Raw genomic sequence first — 15,783 nt, forward strand, 5'->3', positions numbered from 1 at the left:
TCTCTCCTGCCCCCCCCCCCACACACACACATGCGAGACAAAGAAGATGGGAAGGACGAAGAGTTGTGCTTCCCCGCGGAAGATCTCAAGGGCTCGCCCAGGTAGCCTCGCGCGCCCTCCCCTTGCAGCCAGTCCCGAAGAGCCCCGGAATGCGCCCTGCACCAACACCCCGGTACCGTTGCCTGGCGAGACGGGCGGTCGAGAGCGGCTCGGATTGCTTGTACCAACAAAGTGTTCCGCCGAGACAGCGAACAACCGCGGCTCCTCCCGAAGAGACCCCGCCCAGCTCTCTCTCGCGGCTCCAGCAGTTGCTTTGGTGCTTTGGAAAGTGTTTGCATAAACTCTGATCTTTCCGAGACGCCTAGCGGAAGGACGGGACCATTGCCGCCTGGGGTGGGGGGAGAGACGGAGTGAGGACGCCGAAGCGCCTCCAGGGCTGGAAGTGAAATTGGGGTCCCGGGAAGGGAAGTCAACGCCTTTTAAACGGAGGTCACGCGAGACACGCTGTCTGGGGATGTAGGTGTGTGAGGGTGAAGTCACCGGGTAGCCTTCTAAGATGACTGACCTCTTTCCTGGCGTTGGCTGCAAGGAAATGGAGCAACAAGACTTGAAAAGCAAGCTGAGCTTAACTCCCGATGACTTTTATCCACGTGGCCATCTCAACCCCAATATGAAAGTAGTCCCAAAAGTGCTTTTTCAAAAGGCAGCTTGGACCTTCGTTTTTTCCTTTGTTTTTCAAAGAAAATCAAAGTCCAGTTGCCTTTTGAAAAAGCAGCTTTGAGACAACCATAATCTGGATATCCCAAAGGTGCTTTTTTTAGGAGGCAACAAGAAAGTCCAGTTGCCTCCTGGAAAAAAGCACCTTTGGGACAACCATACCTGGATGACTGAGAATTCTCCACAGACAACATGAAAATAATTATCTTCTAAGATTTTATTTCGGTTTTCCCTCCAAGAACAAGCCAGGTCTCTTATTTAACTTTGCAAGAGTAGTCAGGGTCAAATAGATGCTGCTGCCTATTTGGAATAACAAAACTGACCTGTCTTTATTGCAGTTATGAATAGTTCAGCTTTTGTTGTTGTTGTTGTTGTTAGTTGCAAAGTCGTGTCCAATCTGAGGGAAGTTAGCCCAGAGAAAGAAATATTGAAAAGGGCAGAAAAATATATTTTTCCTCAAAAGGACTTTTTAAAACCAAACCTGGCCCCAAATCTATCTCTCTGCCCCAAGCAAGAGCTAGGCCCGTACAAATGCAGATGTAAAACCATCAGAAAGTTGGAGCCAGAGCAATCAAGAAGACAAAAGAGAAGATCTGCATACCCCACCCAAACTCCAGGAGTCAGCCCCATAACCTGGGAAGCAGGATATGATAATAGAATTAAATCACAGATATCAAGGTCTAGACAAACACTCAGAAACAGCCTCAAGGTTCATGCCACAGGAACAGGAAACTATTCCAAACAAAAGGCTAGAGGGAATATAAAAACCTACTACACCATGTGCTCAGCCCTTCTCTCCTCTGCACTTTCCTGAAGAACCATCTTTCTGCAATAAACTGTAACCTTCTTCCCAAAGCAGTCACCATGTTTGCTTATTTATTCCCGGCTTGGATGAACCAGGATGAAGACTTTACTTCTAGCAAATCCATTGCGACTCCATGGACAATGTTCCTCCAGTTCAGCTTTTATAACATGGTTATTCTTGGTTGACTGAAAGTTGATTGAGGTTGGTACGTTTGTACTTCCACAAACTTACTACTAGGCTAAAATATGGTTGATTCATTTGTGGCTTAATGGCTTACACAAATAGAACTACAATCTATCATAAAGGAAGTTAGAGAATGGAAATACTTTATTAAAAAAAACAATTCATAGTTCATGCTTGCAGTCTTAAAGAGAAAACATTTTTGTAAACTCATTAAATTTTAAATTAAAAACCGGATTCTGAATATATCAATACACTGCACTGCAAAGAGCTATTACAAGAAGCAAAAAAAACCTAACATGCGGTTTTGGCAATAGGGCAAAGTTAGGGAATAAGGACTCCAGAGATAGTATGGTGGTTTGCCGTCCCAGAAACGATTACAACCTCATTAATGATTGAAAACATGTAATTATCCAGTGCTGTGCAGGTTCTGAGGTGTTGCTTGATTTAAAAAAATTACAGAAAACCAGAAGTTGCCTTTAAGCTTTACGTTTTTATTCAGCTGAACAAAGACGGGCTCCTCTAAAAGAGAGAAAACCACCGAATGTCAGAAAATCCCTATTTTTATACCTTTTTGATTACATAAGTAATTCACCCAGCAAAGCTGACACACATAAGTTAAAGACTTGTAAGGCTGGCACACTGTAGATAAGAAGGGAGAAAGCAGAAGTAGCAAACAATGTTCCCTTTTGGGTGTTTCCCTAAAGACATTGTACGTTCCTGGCTGGGTTAGGACATTGGATGTTTTCCTTGCTGTCCTTTCATGACCCTGCATCCATGAGTCTGCAAGTGCCCAAAGACAGTGGGGCCATCTGCACATATTCACAATTGATACTTCCTATGCTATCCCCTAATCCTTAGTTCACTTTCCTATCTAAATTGCTAAACTATGTGAACATTTTCAAATAATCCTACTTCATAACTGTTGGACTTTAAAAAAAACTATTTTTATTTATTACTCTATATCTTGCCTTCCCCCCCCCCCCGAGAACTTAAAGCTAGGATTAGAGAAAGCAAACACCCTGGTGAATTGGCTGGTTATTCCACTGCTATTAGAAAGTTGCTATAATTTCCAACATTGAATTTATGGCTTTCTGTTCTACAAACAGGACTGTTTGTGTGTGCAGAATACAGAGAGGTATTGCTGGCAAAAGTTCCTAAAATGCCAAATGCCATCATTTGAGTGTTGTCCAGCATCCATGGTGTGGATATGCTGCTTTTTTTAATAGTGCTCTCAAACCACCAAATTTGGTTAAATGAATGGAACCCCTGAAAGTTAGGAAAGCATACATGCATAAATGGCAGTACTACACAACTTCTTGTTACTGATATTCATGCAATTCAGGGTGGGAAAAAAAATAACCTCTTAAGTTTAAACTTTTATATTTTACTTTCTGTTAAACAAAAAAAAAAAAGAACAACACACACACCTGCTTCTGATCTACTTTAGTTCTTATTCTTTTAGTTTCTACTGAGAGACATGCTGACTTGTCCACCTCAGTGCAGTTATGTCCTCTTCATTAATAGTGTCCTGCAAAAACAGAGATGATAGACTTGGGGAAACTTCTTTCTTTGCTAGAAGCCTCTTTTTTTAGAAAGGGAAATGAGTCATCATTTTCCTAATGAAGACTCTTCAAAGGGAATTTATTTTCTGTGCATTCTTAAGTAAACAAAGCCTGAGGGCACAAATAGATGTGGAAAATATCCTGGCTTGAAGGGATGACGCTGAACATCTGTTTTGAAAAAAATGCATGTAGCATCAGCTGATGGAGAAAGATGTCTGATAATTTGCAGCAAAGCTGGAGGAAAACATTAATTCTTGCTTTCCCTACTCTTTCATTGATTTATCAATTAATACACCTGATTCTCAAGCTGATGGTATTTAGATGTTTAAAAGTGTGCACATTAAATGAGAAAACACTTTAGCTTCACTTGTATTGTAATCCTGAGACACCAGTACAAATATGAATGATGCTGTGATATTTTATAAAACCTAGCAAAAATGTTTTGGGTACACTTTCTAAGCATACAGGGAGGTAGTTCTAATTCAGGGGTAGGCAACCTTGGCTCTTTTATGACTGATGGACTTCAACTCCCAGAATTCCTGAGCCAGCTGGAGCCACCTGGAGCCAAGCTGGAGCCAGCTGGAGCCAAGGTTGCCTACCCCTGTTCTAGTTCTTTCATAACGTGTATATTTTGAAATTATTCCTTTGTCTATATTTCTGATATATTTGATGACTGGTAGAAGTTTATTATTATTATGGATCATCACACAGTCAGCCAGATGTTCAGACTGGATTTGGCCTTTTGTCTACCTATCGAGTCCTTACCCAGGACCTGGGATAGGCAGATGTGGATGTTTGATGGTATTACAGGTATCGTCGCAGGATGGAAGCAGTTCCTAGCAAGGCCGCCTTTTGCAATTGACTAATAGCGAATTTGTCAATGCCAATGGTGTTCAAGTGGTGCTCCAGTTGTTTTGGGATTGCACCCAAGGAGCCTATGACTATTGGTACTACCCTTGCTTGCTTTTGCCACAGTCTTTCTATTTCTATTTGTAGGTCTTTGTATTTTGTTATCTTCTCCAGTTCTTTCTCTTCTATTCTGCTATCTCCAGGCACTGCCACGTCCACTATCCAGACTTTTTTGTCTTTCTTATCGACAATTGTTAAGTCTGGGGTGTTATGTTGCAGGTGCTTGTCTGTTTGAATTCTGAAGTCCCAGAGCAGTTTAATTTTATCATTTTCTATGACTTTCTCTATTTTATGATCCCACCAGTTTTTGCTTACAGGCAAATGATATTTTTTGCAGATCTTCCAATGCACCATTGTTGCTACTTTGTCATGCCGCTGCTTGTAGTCAGTCTGTGCAATCTTCTTGCAACAGCTTACCAAGTGGTCCACTGTTTCTTCAGCTTCTTTGCATAGGCGGCACTTACTGTCTGTTGCTGCCTTCTCAATTTTGACTTTATATGCATTTGTCCTTAAGGCTTGGTCTTGTGCAGCCAGAATTAGTCCCTCGGTCTCTTTCTTCAATTTTCCTGCTCTTAGCCATTGCCAGGTCTTGTTATTATCTGCTTTCCCAGCTATTTTTTTAATGTATTGGCCATGTAGTGCTTTGTCTTCCCATGCCTCTATTCTGTTCTTCATTTGGTCTTTCTTGTAGGCCAGTTTGGTCTCTCCAGTAGTCAGTAAGCCTTCCTGATATACTAATTTCAGTGCATCTTCATCATTGTTCTTCAGATATTCTTCCAAAGCCATTTTTTCTTCTTCAACCATCTGATGTACTTGTAGCATTCCACGCCCACCTATTTGCCTTGGTAGATAAAGTCTATCAATGTCACTGCGTGGATGAAGGGCATGATTCATTGTCATTATTTTTCTGGTCTGCCTATCCATTGCTTTTAGTTCTGCTTGAGTCCAGTCCACTATTCCAGCTGTGTACCTAATGACTGGGATTGCCCAGGTGTTGATTGCCTTTATGGTATTTCCTCCATTGAGTTTGGATTTTAAGATCTTCTTCACTCTCTTGATGTATTCACCTCTAATCTTTTTCTTGACTTCAGTGTGCTTGATGTTGTCAGCTTGAAGGATACCCAAGTATTTGTAGTACTCTTCCTCATCCAGACTCTTAATGTTATTTTCGTGGGGCATCTTGATTCCTTCAGTTTTCACTATTTTTCCTTGTTTGATAGTAAGTGTGGCACATTTGTCCAAGCCAAACTCCATTACAATATCTTGGCTATATATACGGACAGTGTTGAGCAGCGATTCTATTTCAGATGATGTTTTTCCATACAGCTTCAGATCATCCATGTAAAGGAGATGGGATAGTCTGGCAGATGTTTTTGATGTTTGATAGCCATGTCCTGAGTTATTCAGTATTGTTGACAGAGGAAACAGTGCAATAACAAATAGTAATGGTGATAATGAATCTCCTTGAAATATTCCTCTCTTGATATTAACCTCTCCCAGTCTCTCACCATTGATCTGCAACTGTGTCTTCCATTGTGCCATCGATCTTTGCACAAATTTTCTGATGTTTCTACTGACTCCTGTTATTTCTAGGCACTTGATTATCCAATCATGTGGCAGAGAGTCAAATGCCTTTTTGTAGTCAATCCATGCCACATTCAGGTTGGTCTTCCTTCTCTTGCAGTTTTCCAAGATCATTTTGTCTATTAGGAGTTGATCTTTTGTTCCTCTGCTATTGGGGCGGTTTCCTTTCTGCTCAGGTGGAAAGAGATTGTTTTCAACTAGATGCTGTTGTACTGCATCAGCTACCACACCAGTTAGTAATTTGAAAGTTGTTGGTAAGCAGGTAATTGGCCTGTAGTTACCTGGTGTTGCCCCTTTTGCTGGATTTTTCATTATTAGGTAGGTTTTCCCAGTTGTTAGCCACTTTTCAATTTCTCCTCCTTGTAGTATATTGTTGAACTGTTTGGCAATGAGTGGGTGTATAACAGTTAGATGTTTCAACCAAAACCCATGCAGTTCATCTTCACCTGGTGCTGACCAATTTTTGATTTTCTTTGCTCTTTTTTCTACCATTTTTGTTGTTATTACTAGTTCTTTCATTTCAACTTCCATTTTTCTGGTGCACTGTTTGTTTGTTTTTCTTCTTTGTTGATTTTGCATCCCAGGTATTCAGTTATAACTGCAGCTGTGCTGTACATTAGTTGGTTTGTTTCTTGCAGTGAATTGGTGCTTATACCTGCTATTGCAGTATTTGCATCTTTTAATGCTTGTGCTAGCTGTTTCTTTGAAACAAGCTTCAATGCAGGCAGCCTTATTCTGTTGTTTTTGTGCTGTTCTAGATGCTCAGTTATTCTTTGTTTCAATTCTTTTATTTCTTTAGTTAGAGGGTTTTGTTCTTCCTGAGGAAGAGGTGCCTGGTTTCCAAATGAGAACAGTTGTATATCTCTACTGGATTCTTTCACTGCCAACTCCCCCTGGTTTGCCTCTACATTCTGAATTACTTCTTGTAAGGCTTTGATTTCTTTGCCCTGGGTAAACCTTTGCAGTTCGTCCAATTCTGTTTCTGTGAATACTTTATTTCGTATTATAAATCGGCGTTGATCTGCTAGTCTCTGTTCTGTTATTTCTGATTATTATTATTATTATTATTATTATTATTAATTGGTTCTTGTAGTTTACAAAGAGTAAGTATGGCAGCTTTCTCAAAAGTCTCATAATCCATAGTAGATCCAGATGAAAACAAGTCAGAGAAAAACAAGCACAAAACGGGGAATGAGTGAACGAAAATAAGTAAAAATTTCCATTACCATGTAAAGCTATAAGGAAGAATTGATCTCTGGTTTTTGGGGCCATTGTGGAGTTTTGAGAGTATACCATGGGTGCAATATGTATTAAAGTGATATAGCCAAATCAAAACAAAAAAATCAGGTAGAACCAAACATTGCCAAGAAAAGTATTATGAATGCACTCTTATCTGTAGGTACCATATTAAGAATATTGCAAGATGCAGTGACTTCTTGATAAAGGTGAACTTTAAAATAATAGTAAAAGAAATTAGGATAGTGGATACATGGAGATGCCCCAAGAAGCAATTCCAGATGTAAATAATACAAATGTGAAATAAGCAGAGTTATTTTGGAGAGAAAGGATTTGGATAAAACTAAACAAATGAAACTAACCAAGGGAGACATATAAATACAAAGAAACATGAATAGGCAAGGCCCACAGAGCTTTGAATGAGAGAACAAGTCATTAAGCAGAATCCAAGAATGTGAAGAAATGCAAGGAGGGAAATGACATTCAAACAAGGGAGGTAGGTCAAGAAAGACATTTCCTTGGCAGAAAATAGTCTGCATTATGGAAAGGTTACTTTAAATATAACATTCTTGTATTTATTTTGTCACATGAGGGATTTTGTGCCTCATGTACCATAATGCTACTCTGCTTTGGATACATTAATATATATGCAGACAGGAGATACGATTTGCTACTTAGTTCGCAAAACATCTTCATCACACCTAGCAAGAGGAGCAAATCATTCTGGAAGGATGAAGGAGATGTTGGATGGGAAAACATAGATGCAGATAGGACAGTGGAAGAACTATAGTAGCTGACACACAGTGTTCACGGGACATAATAATAATAGTAGTAAAGTTGGAAGGAACCCTGGAGGTCATCTAGTCCAACCTCCTGCTCAGGCAGGAAACCCTACACCATTTCGGACAAATGGCTATCCAGTCTCTTCTTAAAAACTTCCAGTGTCGGAGCATTTACTGCTTCTGGAGGCAGGCTGTTCCACTGATTAATTGTTCTCACTGTCAGGAAGTTTCTCCTTAGTTCTAGGTTGCTTCTCTCCTTGATTAGTTTCCACCCGTTGGAAACTAGTTTTGCAGAAAAAAGTTTTGCAGAAGAGCCAGAGAAGAAGGGCCATATTTGCAAGAAGAGAAATAATATAGCGCAGTGGTTCTCAATCTTTTCTTCGCCACAAACCCTCTTTAAATACCTTTGTGTCCATGGATCATGGCCACGGGTCACCAGGGCTTAATTCAAGAGTTAAATCATAACTGTTCTTCAAGCCTTAACAGACCTCCTGTGACAACATCATGCTTCCTTCCCCCCCCCCCTGGGGTCTGCAGACCACAGGTTGAGAGGCGCTGATATAGTGGTTTGAATATAGCAATAAAGAATAAAGAAATGCTCAAAAGGAAAAACAAAACTGTATACCTGATCAAGAGTGCAGATGGCAACAGGGTGGACAGAGAGATCGTGACAAAATGAGACCTAAAAGACAAGATAAGAAATTTTGTGGCAGACCTAATGAGAGGGAGAAAAAAAAATACCAGGCTTGCAACGGGAGATGTGGAATAAAGAAGCCCTGTAAAGAACAGCTAGATGTCCTCATTGTAGACATCAGAGGGATTAAGGTAAATGAAGGAAGATATAAGTCTTAAATAAAGCCAACAGATGAAGGGAAAACGGTGTTAATAGCAATTTTGTATGAATCAATAATGTATGATTTTTAAAGAGATTAGACCTAAGTGAGGCAAAGCTTGAATTTCACATTTCCTTTTATGGCCAGGAATAAAGAAGAAGATTGGCAAGGCTGAAACTCATCATGCTATTTCCATTAGAGCTCTGCTCCTAAATTTCTGGCAGAGCTTTTTGAGGAGAATATGTCCAAACTCATTCAACTGACAAGGAAAGTTTTTGCTTCAGAAATGAAAGACAAGATCGGAAACACCAAAAGCTGAATCATTGATGACCAACAGAGAAATTCTCTTCACATGACAAATCAAGAGTAAATTTCCTTCCACCATCCCTCAAATGCCTAAAATAGGAATGCTTTCCCTTTGCCAAAATAACAACAGCATTTGAAGAGATTGGTGTGGGGATCCATGTCAGCAGATACTGCTAAAATCAAAAGTGTTGATTTTTTTTTCCCCTAGCAAAAAGAAACAGCATAGCTAAAAATAATAGGCTAACCATTTGGAAGGAAACTTATCTGTACTGCTGTTTGAAGTGCTCATATCTAGAAATACTTTTTTCATATCACATGATTAACATAAGCCAGCAGGCATCAGCTATAAAAGTTATGTCTGGCTAGCTCTTCTGGTTGCTCAAGAGTCATCTGGGGAATTTATTTGTATATGTTTTGATCCTCTAGCTTAGGCTCTCAATAAAACAAGACAATAAAAAAAATCAATGCATCAATGCAAGATATAATTCCCTAAAAATACAATCACAAAGAAAATGCAGCAGCCAAATATAGTGGAAAACAAAGATTGGTACACCAAGGAACCACAGACATATAAAAATAATTAAGATATTGAACAGCTCAAAATATTAGTTTAGAGTTTAAAAGAGAGAATTGAGTTACACGCACCTGTGTTTGATAAAGTAAAAATATAAAGTAAACAAGGAAAGACCACATGAATAGTGCTAATTTATTTTCCAAGAACCTCCTGTGTGTGTGTGTGTGTGTGTGTGTGTGTGTGTGTGTGTGTTTGTGTGTGTACCCGTGCACAACCAGGCACACACAGATGCACACACACACATGCATATATGTACACATTCACACATACACACAAACACACTATTCCCTGTCTTTCATTTTAGCCTCATAAAAAAAAAAACCGAGAGGTGCAAAAGTATAGAGGTATGGAATTTGGATCATCCAGTCTAACATCCCTATTAGTCCAAGATTCCTGTTTAAAAGCATCCCCATGATATTATGGTTCAACTATGGTCATAAGTCGAGGTCTACTTATAGTTTAGTGTAGTATAATGTCTCATTCTAGCCATTGTCTATCCCAGTGGTGGCGAACCTATGGCATAGGTGCCAGAGACAGCATTCAGAGCCCTCTCTGTGGGCACGCCGCCGTCACCCCAGTCCTAGACCTTCAGCTGGGTTTTATAAAACCGTTTCGCTTTAGGCCTCCGTAGCCATTTGAAAAAAAAAAAAAAAGGTTCAATCAGTCAATTTCAACTTCTCGCAGAAAAAAAAAAGATCTCACAAAGTTGGAATTGATTGATTGAACTTTTTAGTCCTACCCAGTCTGCCATTACCACCGCAGCCATGCCCACCCAATGGGCCACACCCACCCAATGGGCCACACCCATCCGGCACTCGACGATGCATAAGTGGGTTTTGGGTTGCAGTTTGGGCACTCAGTCTCTAAAAGATTCACCATCACTGGTCTATCCACTCCAGTTGCATATTATTGTATTGTACTGCATTGTACTGCATTACGTGGAATGTAATGCAGTACAATGCAGTACAATACAATACAATACAATAATATGCAACTTCAGTCCTGACACCCTGAAGCATCTGCTGTTATCTGCTTCCTGAACATGGGAATATGTTTTTGGAAGAATTAGATAGCCGTGTCTGTTCTGAAGTGTGACAGTTGTCTGATAACCTGTATCCATTATTTTGTATCTTGTAGCAAGTAATGACTGAGAACAGATCTATCTTTTATATAACTGTTCCTTCAGGCATTTGTTATTTGAGGAGTGCTATCAGAGCTTTTCATAGTCTTCTCAAGGATAAATATGCCTTGTGTCAATGCTGCTAATATCGGATGTTTTTGCATTTACAACAAATGGAAACGTAGCCATCTTTTACCTTTTGCTTTTAGAGTTAGATGATGTTGGGAGGGGGAATGTGAACGAGAGTCCAGCTAAACATAACAACACTGGACCCAGCAAGAGAAACAAGGTTTTTGTAATCAGAGCTGATAAGAAATTGGCGGGCTGGAGAACAGGAGAGGAAGTCCACAGGCTTCAAACTAATTGGGGAATGTGATTTATGACTGTTAATTGGAGGAGGGAATTGTGCTTTGATACTATGGGCTCAGGGGAGGGGAATTTAGTTTTTGGCTTCCTTTAAGCCAGTGCCGATGCTATGCTACTCAAAATAAAGATTCTTTAAGGTAAACAATGCCTCTGAAGTTCTTTGAAGAGTTTCATCTGTCGGAACCATGACACCTTGTTTCCCCATTTCCTTCTTGAGGAATTTTCAGTCTAAGATCATCTTTGTTTAAATTGTCTGAATGCTTCTCAGATCTGGATATAATATTTGAAACAGGATCCGGCCAACACAGAATACAGTAGGATTATTACATTTGGACACTTTGCTTTCATGATATGACTTAAAATGGTGTTAGATATTTTTTTTGCAACCATATTCTATGTTCACACATATTTAATCTGTGATACTACTTTCAGCTGGGCTATGAAAGAGCAATGGGACTCTGGAATTACTCAGTAAGTTTCATGACTGTGTTGGCCTTCAGGCAATGAGATGATGAGCTGACTTAGGAGATCCTGGGAATATGAAAGTGTCGACAAGTTTTTTTTGGGGGGGGGAGCGCATTATGTGTGTGTGATACATGAGCAACTCTTTAACAGAGGGCTGCTTTTCTAGGTGTAGAAAAATCTGCTTATCTAGCCCCATCTCCTGACTTTGCCTGAGATCCAAAGTCCATAGCTGAGTCATTTTCTTACAAGCATATGGTGCACTACACCTGGGGTAGGCAACCTCGGTTCTTTTATGACTCATGGACTTCAACTCCCATAGCTGACCCAGGAATTCTAGGAGTTGAAGTCCATGAGTCATAAAAGCCGAGGTTGCCTATCCCTGCACTAGGCTTTGGTGAAGAGCATTGCGATGGTTGCTGAAATACAAACTGATTTCAAATACAGCTGGCTTTTGCAAAGCGAATAGGAAGTCACACCAAATTGTTTTTCATTTATTCATAGTGCCTCTGTGCTATTCCAATCAATGGACCCTGAGCAGCTTATAATTTTTTTTATGGTAGAGGTAGTCCTCAACTTACCATAACTGAGCTCAAAATGAGGATGCTGCAACAATTGTAAGTGTAAAAAATGGTCATAAGATACTTTTTTCCAGTGCTGTTGTAATCTTGAACAGTCACTAAATGAACTGTTGTAAGTCAAGGACTACCTGTAATAGACAAATACAGTTTTAAAAGTGACAACTACCGTCTTGAATTCATTTTGGTAGTGAAATGATTGCGATGACACAAGAAAAAAAAAGTTTGTTCAAAATGAAAGCCCCTTAAGGTCTCCGTAAGAGAATCCTGAATAAGAAGCAGAATTCTAGGGAAATTATCTCAGCCACTTAGGAACTGTCTCCATCATTAATTCCAATGACCAGACATACATCTATCTTTCCTTCTTTGGGCATTCTATAGGTCTGGCTGTGTTTGTAAAGATGTTGCATGAAATGTTTGATATTGCATTTTTAAGTTAATTCTTACACAGTTGTTGAAATTAAGCATGGCTAAGCATTATGGAACTGAAATCCAACATATCTGAGGGCACCAGTCTGAATTCAAATTCTGCTCATAAAATTAAACAAATTTAGAGGGAGGCAGGGAGAGATCTGAACTGTGTTTGCGCTTCAGATGAGAGCTGACATATGAATATAGGAAAGGGGAGGCACTTTTGTTCATCTAATTAACTTCCATTTTGCACCAGATGGAACTTGATTTTAAAGTATAAAACCAGCAATAAATGCTAATGGGATTTGTTGAACGGATGCAGTCTTTCAATCTTGTCCATAGTTCTTTTCAATTAAGTTCTTTTGCTGATATACATGTAGTACTGGGTGCTATAAAAAGGACACCATCTAGTGGTGTTTTTGTTGATAGTAAAAATGTCAGAAAAGCAACAGGATACATCTACTTCTTGCAGCGTGTTTTCTATCCTAGAAGAAACACTGCAGCATTATAGTATATAAGCCTTTCTTATGTTGATAAGTTTATATTATTGGCTACTTTATGAATCAGCATGATTAAAAGCTAGACAATAAGCATCCCATACCATTACTGCATTTTAATTGTGATTTTTATCTACTTGAGCATTATCATTAGAACAAAGTGAGTGCCAAGAGTTTGAGAATTGAACAATGGCAGCTTTAATATGCTTCACACAAACACACTAAGCCACAAAGAAGCCAATCCCATTTCAATCCATGACTCTTCCTTGTTGCTCCTTATTGGGGCAGACACATTTCCCAGTGACCATATTTTAAATAGAGATATAAATGTCCTCATGATACAGGTAGTCCTTGACTGAAGTTATAACAGCACTGAAAAAAGTGACTTATAACTATTTTTCATATTTATGTTCATTGCAGCATCTCCATGGTCATATGACCAAAATTCAGACACTTGGCAACCGATTCGTATTTATGACGGTTGCAGTGTCTAGGGTCATGTGATATCCTTTAGCGACCTTCTGACAAGCAAAGTCAGTGGGGAAGCCAGATTCAATTAACAACCATATTACTAACTTAACAACTATAGCGAGTCACTTAACAACTATGGCAAAACAGGTTTAAAAGGGGGCAAAACCCACTTAACGGTTTTGCTTAACAACACAACACAAATTTTGGGTTCAATTATGGTCGTAAGTCAAGGACTACCTGTATTGCCTTTATCTCAGTTCCAGCCCAGAACTGAAGCACATATACATCTTTAGTTGTTTCAAATCTTTTCCCTAATTTAGATACGGTTTTTGCCATGGATGTGATGCTTCGCTGATTTCCGGTGAGATAGAGGCAAGTGTTACCAGCTCTTATTGGCCACCTTTAGGTGCTGCAGGCATGCCTTTTCATGGCTATTTTAGCTTGAATTGCAGGAAGAACTGGTCATTTGTCTTCCTCAGATGTTTGCTTCTGGAAAATGCCCAATTGATGCTTTTTGAAGCCCTTCTCAATCTTGGAAATGCAACTTTCCTTCAGTCATCCTTTATGAGAGTTATGAAAATTATACCCTAGGCCTACGAAAAATACCAGGCTGGGGAAAGCTGATCTTCTGAGATTTAAATGTGCTCCTCAAACAACACAAAGAAATCTTTTGTTAGAGTCATTGCTCTTTGGGGAGGTTTGGAAGAGTTACCTATTACTATTGCTTGCTCTAATGAATAAATAAATATTCATTGATTCATTTATTTCTATCCCAACATAATCTCAATATTGAAAGAACAATATAGCATTCCAGGATACAAACATTCCAACCTTGATTTTTTTTAAAGAAAAAGAAAAAAGGAAAAGAAAGGGTAAATGTAGCATCTATCAGTAAAAAGTTCCCTTTTATAGGCTAAAAGTTCAACAGACATTTTTCTTGTCACACTTCTGCTTGGTATTCTGGGAAGCACCTCACGAGACTTGAGAAAAACATGCATCTGATGCTGCCCTCTTGTGTGCGATATAGGTTCAACTCTTGCAAATTATTGGTGTCATGAGCAGGTGCAATACAATGATTGTGGCTAACAGAATGCAGCACGTTTCCCCCATAATTCGGAAAAAATAATGTGATCTGTTTCACTTCAGTTTCTACGGCTGATGCATCCTGATTTAAGGCTAGGCTTTAAAAACTGCAAACTAGTAAAGATTATTTGAATACTGTATAGATTCAGGCATAGTACATGTTATGTCCTAGGCTGGCAGGCACAGGCTGCAGCAATTGGCCCGGGCAGACCATGTGGATGCCGGAGACAAGGCTGCTTCCAGCCTTTGCAATGATTGGCCAGCAAAGTATTGTGCAGGGGGGCTATAAAAAGGGGGCCGCACCATTTTAAAACCTGTTCTGTTGGTGTTGCAATAAAGGAGACTGTTGGAACTCGTTTAGTCTCAATGCCTCTTTTCCTGAAACAGAACAGTACACTTATTCCTTACTTGGTGACCAAGTTCCATTCCAGCAATCAAGTGGTTAATAGAAATGGCCACTAAGTGAACATGTGACTGACAGAGAGAGATGCCGCGAAGATCATAGATTGCTGCTGTCTCGTCCAAGAAAAAGTTCTATGGTACAGCTATGCCATCATTACTCTCAATCCAGTGTGAATTTTTGTCAAGAGCATGAAATTTGATCATAAATGCACACCTTGGTTGGAAAATGAATTTTTATTACCATTCATTACATCCTCGACTTGCAACCATTGTGTTGGAATATTTTATTCCTTACCCAGTTCATCCTGAGTCAGGTTAATAAAAAAACACCAGGCAGCTGCATGAAATTAAGTTCTTTATTTTTCACTTAAGGACAATGATAGCAAGCTGCTAGGTGGGCTGCTGCAAAGGCTCCCTCCATCCAGCACAGGTTATATACATTTAAATCAGTCCCTCCTACAGAATACAAAACCCCTTTCCCAGTCACTCATTTCCTTCCACACATTATTCCATATAAGGAACTCCTTTCCTTGCCAGGGCTTCTGAAGGTTTTTTCATCTCCAAGGAGAAACTATCCTTGGAATATACACTTTATCTTTCCTTAGAATGTATATCTTATCTCAATCCACTGGATAAACTACTTTAAAGGTTTGTGAACAATGAAATGTGAGAAGCCTTACAAATCTCAAAAGTAAAATAAAAGGAGACATGGTGTCTGAGCCTTAATAAAAGTGTAACTGCTCAAATAAAACATTCTAATACTATATAATAAATCATGTTCTAATTGTTCAAAGTTACAACTGAGCTAATTATGACCTGATTTTGAAGTTATGGTCACTCCAGCACCCCTGAGATCCTTCACCCTTACGACTGATCCCAGGTACGTTGCAGTGTACTGCCCT

General features: G+C 39.5%; 1 protein-coding gene across 1 annotated transcript in view; it reads right to left on the bottom strand.

The window, feature by feature from the left end:
• CD151 (CD151 molecule (Raph blood group)) overlaps window positions 1–364 on the bottom strand; it is a 46,935-nt gene extending 46,571 nt beyond the window's left edge. The window contains exon 1 of the mRNA XM_039321904.1: window positions 177–364. The gene's annotated coding sequence lies outside the window, so the exon portion shown is untranslated. The remainder of the gene's footprint in view (window positions 1–176) is intronic.
• Between the last annotated feature and the right edge of the window lie 15,419 nt (window positions 365–15,783).

The sequence above is a fragment of the Crotalus tigris genome, unplaced genomic scaffold (genome assembly GCF_016545835.1).
Source record: "Crotalus tigris isolate CLP2741 ecotype Arizona unplaced genomic scaffold, ASM1654583v1 scf7180000023830.6690815, whole genome shotgun sequence".
NCBI lineage: Eukaryota > Metazoa > Chordata > Lepidosauria > Squamata > Viperidae > Crotalus > Crotalus tigris.